The sequence below is a fragment of the Xenopus laevis genome, chromosome 1S (assembly GCF_017654675.1).
Source record: "Xenopus laevis strain J_2021 chromosome 1S, Xenopus_laevis_v10.1, whole genome shotgun sequence".
In the NCBI taxonomy this organism is placed as follows: domain Eukaryota; kingdom Metazoa; phylum Chordata; class Amphibia; order Anura; family Pipidae; genus Xenopus; species Xenopus laevis.
This window is the reverse complement of record NC_054372.1, coordinates 109,438,057-109,448,278: the sequence shown is the minus strand read 5'-3', so window position 1 is coordinate 109,448,278 and position 10,222 is coordinate 109,438,057.

Here is a 10,222-nt window from a genome sequence, read left to right as displayed (position 1 = left end):
GTTGTAATGAAGATGGAACGTTTCAGGGTTTTCTTGGCAGATACAGTAGAACCCCCATTTTACATTTTTGAAAGGACCAGGAAAACATTTATGTAAAATCTGGGAAAACGTATAACAACGATCTGGGAAAACGAAAACGTATAACAACTCATTCTTCAGAACTCAAAATATATAAGCTAAGGAGTCAGTATAATAACAAAATGGTGAAAATGGACATTTTGGAAATCTGCATATTTATTATCCAAGATGTGCGGTATAATTGCTACAGAAAATGGACAGTCTGCATTACAACTCTAGACATGCCTGCATAATTACTGCCATTATAATCATTGCAAAAATGGCCAATGAGCACTCCATTAACACCAGACATGACAATAAGCTAAACGGAGAAATGGCCAGATTGAAAGCATTTTCTCACCTACACTTGCACTGGCAGAATACCAACACCAAAGTTCTTCTTTCCCAGTGCTCCCACACTGCTTGTCTCTCTCTCAATCCAAGATGGACGTGCATTCCACAGTGGAACACACAGCCATCTTGAATTGAGAAGAAGCAGGGCAACATGGGACATTTACACAGCAATCTAGGACAGGGGTCTGTGAAGGCGGCAAGAGGGGCAAGTGTACCACCTCTATTTGCGGATGCCAATGGACAGAACTAAGGCTAAATATTAATCTGGATGAAACCTCTTTATTTCACTAATAATAACATTCATAAAAAACAAACAGCAATTAGAACAACATGTTTTGTGTAAAATCCAGGAAAACATCATGTAAAATCAGGGGAAACCACCCACTGAAATGCATTTTAAATTGTTGGTTCCACATAAAAACCTATAAAATGCGAGAAAACGTAAAATCTGGAAATCATAAATTTGAGGGATATCAAATTGGGGTCCAATTGTATTCTCAGTAACCAAGTTTGCATTAATTAAACTACAAAAATAATGATTGTGTAGTTTTAAACTTCTACAGTGGTATAAAAGCTATCTTTTGCAACAATTAATGAAGTGACCAAAAAAAGAAGATGTATCTTACCATTAAAATGTGAATTCTTATAATAAACAGCAACAACCTGGTATTTTATAAAATAATATGTGTTTGCCATAGCAGAACTTGATCTGCTCAAGTGATGATTTGTCTGCTCATAATGTATTTGCTTCCCTAGGAACAACACTTGGTTGTAATAAAAATTCACCCAATTCCTTTATGGACATCTAACCACTTTGTTTCAGGCAATGTGTAATTATGACTAACTACTTGATTTCTGGTTGATTGTGCTTTTCTTTTCTTTTTGTTAGTGACAAAAGAAAGACAAATTAATATGAAACTGACCACAGACATCTTAGGGTTACTTCCTGGCTTGAAAACACAAGAATGCTGAGTCACGATCAGACTCCCACGCTCCCTGATCTCTCCCTGATGGAGGAGGGTTGTGAGCAGTGGTGTAACTAGATGATAATGGGCCCCACAGCAAATTAATTTTAGGGCCCCCAACATATCCAGAGGTTGACCTGTTCTATCGATATATATTGAAATTACTCATTAAAGAAGCAGGAAAGGCTTGATAAAGGACCCGGAGGGGTCCGAAACGTTGCCCCTTTGTGATGTATACTTTGGGCTTCAAATAAATCACCGTTTGGACACAATTGCAACTAACAGGTGTGCATCCGAATTTCTTTTGTCATTAACCCATTGACCCTTATGTGAGGGAAGGGTCTTCGGATAAGCACCCTACACTTACAACAAGTGTGTTGGGATTAGGTTGAGCTCTCCATGTTCGTTTAAAGAAGAAGGAAAGGCTTGCAGCACTTGGGGGTTGCAAATGTTAGGCACCCCCAAGTGATTGTATTGACTTACCTGAAACCCTGGGCCAGTGCTCCTATCTGCAGAAAACTGCACCGGCCTGGGGTTATACCAGTGAGCACCACAGAGAGATCTTCTTCTGTCTACATCCTTCTGCGCATGTGCAGTACAAAGAAAAGCCGAAAGACAGAAGTGGATCGATCTGTGGTGCTCACTGATATAACCCTGGGCCGGTGCAGTTTTCTGCTGATAGGAGCACTGGCCCAGGTAAGTCAATACAAACATTTGGGGCTGCAAGCCTTTCCTTCTCCTTTAACTAGGGCCTCATGGGGCCCCCTGTACCTCATGGTTGTGGGCAACTGCCTATGGGGGCCCTGATGTTGTCAGTGCAGTGCCCTTAAATTGGCGGGGCTGCCCAAAGCGGTTGCGTGCAGGTCCCTGATGTGGCCTGGACCCCCCCCAGTCCAACACTATGCTGAGTTGAAGAAAGTATATTCATTTGAGCTAGCTTCCAGTTTTGTTTTGTTTAAAGTTAAAAATGGTGGACTTTTTAAGTCAGTGAATCGTGACTATTTTCAGATTATTTTACTCCCATATATATATAGTCAAATACAAGAGTCCTCTGCACTCAATCCATTATCAATATATTTAAGACAGAGACATTTTGTGCATACTGCTACTAAAAAATGCCTTACCCTTTAAACAAAACAGGGAATGTTTGTCAATATATTGCAATATATTTAAGCTGGCCATAGGACTGGCCAGTCCTATGCTCAATTTTATCTGATTCATTAAGAATTCTATTGCTTCATTATACATTTTACAAAGGGACTAGGTTTTACCTGCAACTTACTCTCTGTTTTGTTTAAAGGGTAAGGTATTTTTTAGTAGCAGTATGCACAAAATGTCGCTGTCTTAAATATATTGATAATGGATTGAGTGCAGAGGACTCTTGTATTTGACTATATGTATTTTGTGGTCACAGCCTCATTGCACCCCCGCCTAATGTTTTTAAAAAATAGTGGTGAGAACAACTTTCCCTTGTTTGTTATAGTATATACATATATATATATATATATATATATATATACACTCTCAAATGAACCAGTAACACAGGAATATTTTTCAAAAGTAGAAAAGTGTATTTAGTGAAGCATGTTTCAGCCAACGTAACGTTTCGGTCCCAGACCTTTCTATAAATATATATATATATATATATATATATATATATATATATATATATATATATATTACAGTCAACACTCTGTCGCCGATAACAATCCCAACTGAATAACACACTTTAGAGATTCACAGAACCATATAATTATAGCAAAAGTTACCCCCTGAAAGAAATACAGAGATTAGTCCTTGCATCAACTACAACATGACATAAATCATGCTTCTGATCAAATGAAGAAAAGCTAATGTAAGAAATAAAGAACTATTCATGACAAGTGTATTTTCCCTTGACAAAAACTTACATATAGATATTTTAAACTTGGTTTAATAACAACTTTAGAAACAGGAGAACAAAAATAACAGACAGCAGAGGATGTACTTGGTTGCTTTTAAAAATCTAAGCTATAAGAAAAACTAGAAAGAAAAATGCATTATTGGCAAATAGAAATTCAAACTAAGAAATAAACTGAATTGATAAAACCATTATGTAAGGTGGAAATTGGTGGTCCAAGTTATAAAGCTGGATACACTACTGACAGGAGCCTGTTTGGAACCTGCAGCAATATCTAAAACTTCCTAGAGAAGTATGGGACTTCTCTAACTACTGGAGGAATTTGGAATGGTCAAGAGGGAAAAGGCTATTTGTCAAAGGCACCAGTAATACTCTAAACCAGTGGTCCCCAACCAGTGGCTCATGAGCAAGATATTGCTCACCGACCCCTGAAGTTGCTCCCAATGGCCTCAAAGCAAGTTTTGCCTCCATAAACACAAGGTTCACTGCCAGAGTCTCCTGTAGTCTGCTAGTCCTCATAGAGGCTACCTAATAGCCAACCACAGCCCTTATTTGGCACCCCCTGGAACTATTTATATGCTTGTGTTGCCCTCCAATTCATTTTACATTTGAATGTGGCTCACGGGTAAAAAAAAAAGGTTGGGGACATCCGTTCTAAACAACCTAGGAAATAAAAGATTTGTCTACAAGAACCTAAAACATACTACGCATTTATGAAAACGTGCAGTTTACACTTTAACTAATGATACTGCTAATCTTAGCGATTTATGCAAAGGATTGTCATGATTGCTATCAGGATTAATGACAGCTGTAGTATTGGCTGTGAGGAGCCTATGTGCTAGGTAACCAGATGAAAGTGCTTTACACAAAAAAGAAATGAACTGCAGTGCAATAAATGCATTCATAAGCAATTCAAAGGAAAAATTAACAAAGGAAAACCAAAGACACAGGCTGAAAGACAAGTCCATATGCAGGAATAAAATCAAGGCAAATGGCAGAAAAACAAAGTCTGTGAAACAGTCCAGAGGTCATACTAGGAGATTATCAGTGACAATAATAGGACAGGACAAGAATATACTCACTTAATATATTACATAATAATAATAAAATAGAAGCAGAACACTGGATTCTCAAGATAGTGTTGACCTGGCCACCACAAATAGTTTAATGATCCAGCCAAGAGAGCTGGAAGGAAAATGCTTAAAATGCTTTAAAATAGTAAATGACCTGCAGCTGAATCAAGTCACTAACAGGTGTGAGCCAAAGATGTCAAAGACATGAACTGTCATCACGTTAGTTACCATCCTGCCAGTTACCATTACATTAAAGGGCAACTAAAGTCTAAAATAGAATAATGTATTTTGTATACTAAATATAAACATGAACTTACTGCACGAGAAGCCCAATTAAACAAACGATTTACGCTTTTAAAGTTGGCGCAGGGGGCTGACATCTTGTAACTTTGTTAAACAAGTTTGGAATACCAAGACTACGCACATGCTCAGTGCGGTCTGGGCTTCAGTTGGGAGGTTAAGCTTAGGGGTCGTCATAAATGATCAAAACAGCACAGGTCAAATAATATCTGCCAGAAGCTGATACAGCAAGACTGATTATTAATCAGAATATACAGACTGCACTGGGTCTGTAGATACAAATCTACACAGTTGTTACAGGGAAACAAACAAAGCTGCTCGAGTTCTGGGAAGTAAGGTGGGTGGGGGGCTCCCCCATGTCTTTGAAAGTATGATTGTTTCCCTGCACAACAGTTAGGGACCGTCTTAAGTTTCCTAACTGCAGCTGTCGCAGCGAGTAAAACAAAGGGTGAATTTCACTACAGACAGTCAGCTTTCTTATCAAAACGGTACACATTTTTTAATTAAAGTATATTGGAGATGGGTTTCTTTTTCATTAAAGTAAAAATGGGATTTGATTTTTTTGCCTTTACATGCCCTTTAACTACCAACTCACACTGCCTTCTGTGGCTCAACCAGGAGGATCCACATCCCATTAACAGAAGGTTACCAGGTCCTAACAAGGATAGAATAAAAATCATCCTAAAAATATGCAACTGGTCTTCTGAATAGCGTGATACCAAATATAATTAACCATCTACATGGAATGTTGAGACCCCTAAATATTAATAGTAGGCGCACATTTTCAAGGCTGACTTTTTGGCCACTGCGAGCACAATCTGTATTTTATGTGTTTCTCAAGCTATTATGTTCAGTGATATTTTGACTATTTTGTGTAGCCTACTTTTTGGCAATAGTTTTATCAAAGCTTTTTTCTTTTTTACAGTAATGCCCCTATACACAAAGGGAGGTCTGTACTCAATGGGTTTTCTGAGATGGGAGAAACTAGACTGTCCCTGACCTCAACTCAGCTTCGCACCTGTAGGAATTGGAATGCCAAATGTCAACCAGACCTGAATCCCCATATCAGTGCCCAATGCTCTTCTAGTGGAATGAAAGCAAATCCCACCAAAATATTGTTCCACTGTAATGGAAACCATTGCAGTGAGAGAAGAAGCCCATATAGGAGCAAAGAGAGGACAAACTTAATATTTGGTTTGAAAATGAAATGTTGGAGAGACAAGTGTTTGGATTACTTTTTGCAATAGCATGTAGCTGCAGCAGTTTAGTAAGCCTGGCAAGCTATGTCCATTCTTCTTACAGATCATCCCTGACTATAATCAAACTCAAGACTACAGCACTGCAAGCACTGAGCCACAACAGACTAAGGGAAACATTGCTGAATACAGATGTACATTCTGCTTTAGCACTGGCTGTCCCTCCAAGCACCAACATAGGACAGCTGGTGGCTGCAGAATTAGGACAAAAAACCCAAAGATAAACAAATTAGCATTTGTACCTGGACACAGGTGCATGGTTTTTACTAATGGATATACCCAGTGTTATTTAAATACTTAATACTTTAAAGGGATATGAGCCATTCATTAAACTGTCAGCAGCACACTCCAGGTTTCTACAGTAGACAGCCTAGTCCTAATAACTAATGCAAAAGGATTCAACAGTGAGAATAATAAATACCAATAATTTCAATTGCACGTACAAAATAACAGCTTGGTGTATACAGAGCAGGCAGATTTCTAATTAACTCTAGCTCCATGTTATAATACAAGTGTACATGTTGGGGGGGATGATATCCATAAACCCTATTATAAAGGTTTATATGCCTTTTAAATTCTTCAAGAATTCCTTAGAGCCAACTTTCTACTTATTCATTCAAAAATCTATTTACATTTTCAAAGCATGACAGAGTCAACTGGGTGCACATGCTTTAGTTTATCTCAAAGGAACAGCAAGGGTCTTTCCAGTTTCAGATATCAGCTGACAGCTATTTCAGTTGCAACCAAAAGGGTTAATCAAACATCAGAAGGAAAAGGTATCATGTATCTTCGACTCAGTCCTTTGCCTTCATGAGGCGATGCACCCATAATGAGGTGATGTCTATGACACTCATGTCAATTATGCGTGCAACTTGGGAAAAGAAACAGCTGCCGAACTTTTTAGATACAACACAAAATCACAAGAACTACATCAAATGTGAGTTATTTTTTTTCATGTTGTTGAGTGTGCTTCTAGATATTCATGTGAGCATCTTTTGGCAGCAGTAGAAGTGGTGTCAAAACAGAAACAGATATACATAAATGCCAAAAGGTATTCATTTATTAGTACCGTAGGTTGACTTATACTTAAAAAATATTCTTCCTGGAATTTAGTTATGCATGAATATAGTAGTTTGCAAGAACTAGACGACTGAATTTATTTGTAATTCCACTTCTGTTACAAGATATATGGCTATAAATTATTTATATTAATAGCATACAAAAATATGAGTGATATATAATGTACACATAGGGGCACATTTACTTAGTTTGAGTGAAGGATTAGAAGGAAAAATACTTCGAAGTATTTTTTTGGCTACTTCAACCTTCGACTACGAAACGAATGATTCGAACTAAAAATCGTTCGACTATTCGACCATTCAATAGTCGAAGTACTGTCTCTTTAAAAAAAACTTTGACCACCTACTTCGCCACCTAAAACCTACCGAGCACCAATGTTAGCCTATGGGGAAGGTCCCCACAGGCTTTCTACGCAATTTGTGATCGAAGGAAAATCGTTCGATCAATGGATTAAAATCCTTCGAATCGTTCGATCGAATGATTTTTCCTTCGATCATTCGATCAAACGAATTGTGGTAAATCCTTCGACTTCGATATTCGAAGTCGAAGGATTTAACTTCGATGGTCGAATATCGAGGGTTAGTTAACCCTCGATATTCGACCAATAGTAAATGTGCCCCATAGTATTTTATATTTATGAACACATGACTGATTTTGAAAGCCCCATACCCCTAAATACACCAAAACCAAATACAGTATTTACTATATATAACAGTAGTAGCAGTACAGCTAGCAGTATAGTTTGATGGTGATTTGTGATGGTGAGTTGTATAGATCATAGTACATTATATATAGGAGCAGTATAAGCAGTGTACCTAAAATAAGCCTAATTAAGACTGCAAGGCAAAAACATGTGGAAATGTCAGAATATACTGCCACAAGATATATTTCATAAAAACATATATTCTGTTGAGATTATTGTGGTAACAATGCAACATAAATTTATTATTTTCAGTGTGTTCATTCTTATTTTTTCAATACAATTTTTATTTATTTTTATAAAGAGAATTAAGTAGGCAGTACAGAAAGAAGGAGGATGTGGGGCAGTATACACGACTATGAATACAGAGAAAAGACATAAAAAAATTGGCACAATAGTTTCTATTGTTAACTATATGGTAACAGGTATACACACTATATCATGGCATTCGTTTGCAATTTGTTTATGAAGTACAGATACAAGATTAATACGTTGAACTGCAAATCTTCATATCATGCAAAAATCAGATACTGGAGTCAGAGTGAGTAAATTACATATTATGCCTTTATGAAAACAATTTGTAAAACAGTTTGTAGACAATTGATTCTTCTATAGAGCTAATCTCTTCTAATAATTTCATCCATTCAGATTCTGTTGGAGGATTAACTGATTTCCATTTACGTGGGATAATTTCTTTTGCTGAGGTAAGATATATTTAAGTGAAGGAGTCATAATTATTTTATTTTTATTATATAGTAGCATACTATAACTTCTGAGGTATGGGGTGTAAGATGAGTTGGAAATATTTTGTTAATTTTATCTTGTATTTGACTCCAATATGGTATTTTACCGGCTAGGCCAGTGAAATACCGGCCGGGTGGCAACCCTACTTTCTGTCCACAATTCACCTAAACTCTGCCAACTCCATATTAAGCCCCACCCAGTTTGTAACCCACAAATTATGCCCTCACTCTAAGAACGCAGCCTCAATGCTGCAGGATCCCTGACTGCAATAGCCCCTGTGTCCGACTGATGGCAGTCCTGTCTTTAGCCCAATGCCACACAGCTGCTACTGAACTACAATGCCCATATCTGGTGACCATGTTAGAAGAAAGCTGCATTTCAGCGGCAGCTGATTAGACTTCATTAGAAATCTTTGTTAGACTAAGAATTTGGACATTTTGTCAGCAGTGTGATTAACAGCTACACTGGGACACCCCATATTGCACCTCATTTTAATCATCATCATTTATTTGTATAGCGCTGTCAAGATACGCAGTGCTTTACTGCAGTTATAGCAAACAGGGAATACATGGTGGATAACAAACAAGGATTACAGAGTACAATAGGGTTAGAAGGACCTAGAGATTAGAGTTTACAAACTAAAGGTTAGGGTACAATTAGGATTATATAAACACTTTGTCATTTTTGATACAGCAATGATTAATAAAGGTACATGGAATAAGCCTCTCATCGTCAATTTTAATGACTGTGCTTTCCAAGGGACAATCACCTGAAATCAATGAGATGCAGTTCTGGGCTCATGGAGTTATTTTATGCACAGGCCACAAAAATCTCAGAATCATACCATGACCATATAAGTTTATGAGGAATCAGGCAAAGTGAACTTACCATGTGTCATGTGACATCACTATGCACAATTTATAAAGTAAATAATGTGCCCCCTGTTATAGAATATAAGGATATTAGGAGTTCCAAGTCCACATAAAAGTCCTGTTCTTATCACTTGCCTATGTATCGAAGTTCCGGCATGAGTAGTTCTGCAACTGTAACAGACCATCTTATTTTTAGGAAGCCACCTATACAAATAAGCCACACGTAAAATAAAGGGTGTTTTACATGTCTATATACAGTAAATATACATATATATATATACACCAGTATCCCATATAGTGTTCTGATCAGAATCAAACGCAGGACAAGCACCAATGTGCATTAAATTTTTCTATTTAATGTTTGAAATATACATTTTGTGACAATATAACTATAATAGTTTTTGAGCCAAATCAATACTGTCTAGTATGAGTATTCTTAGCGGTCTGATAAAGCGTCATTTGTGACCACAAGTTCAGATGCAAGTAACTATGTTTTATACCGACAGTTTTGTGCTTTCCCCATAATTGCAGCTACAAGAGGTGGGAAATGTGACATTTCTGTCAAATACATCAAAATGTTTATTATTGCAATTGCACTTTGTTATTAATTGAACGCAAGTGTGCTTACCAAGTGCAAACATGCAGCCAGTTAATTAGCAGCTTAGGATGTAAGTACCTTTAATGAATGGTGTTAATTCTGCATCAATTATGGTGAAAAAAAATCATATATTTGCCAAAAAGGATGCTCAAACTAGACTCTAATGTATTGAATCAAAAATCTTATTACTATTATCAATTATTTATTATTTTACATGAACACCAACACATGTTGCTGTGCTGAAGTAGTAACAGTAGACTATATGCAATAATGCGTATAATATGCGTTAGCTTGAATGGAGTCATTCAAGTTAACCCATATGG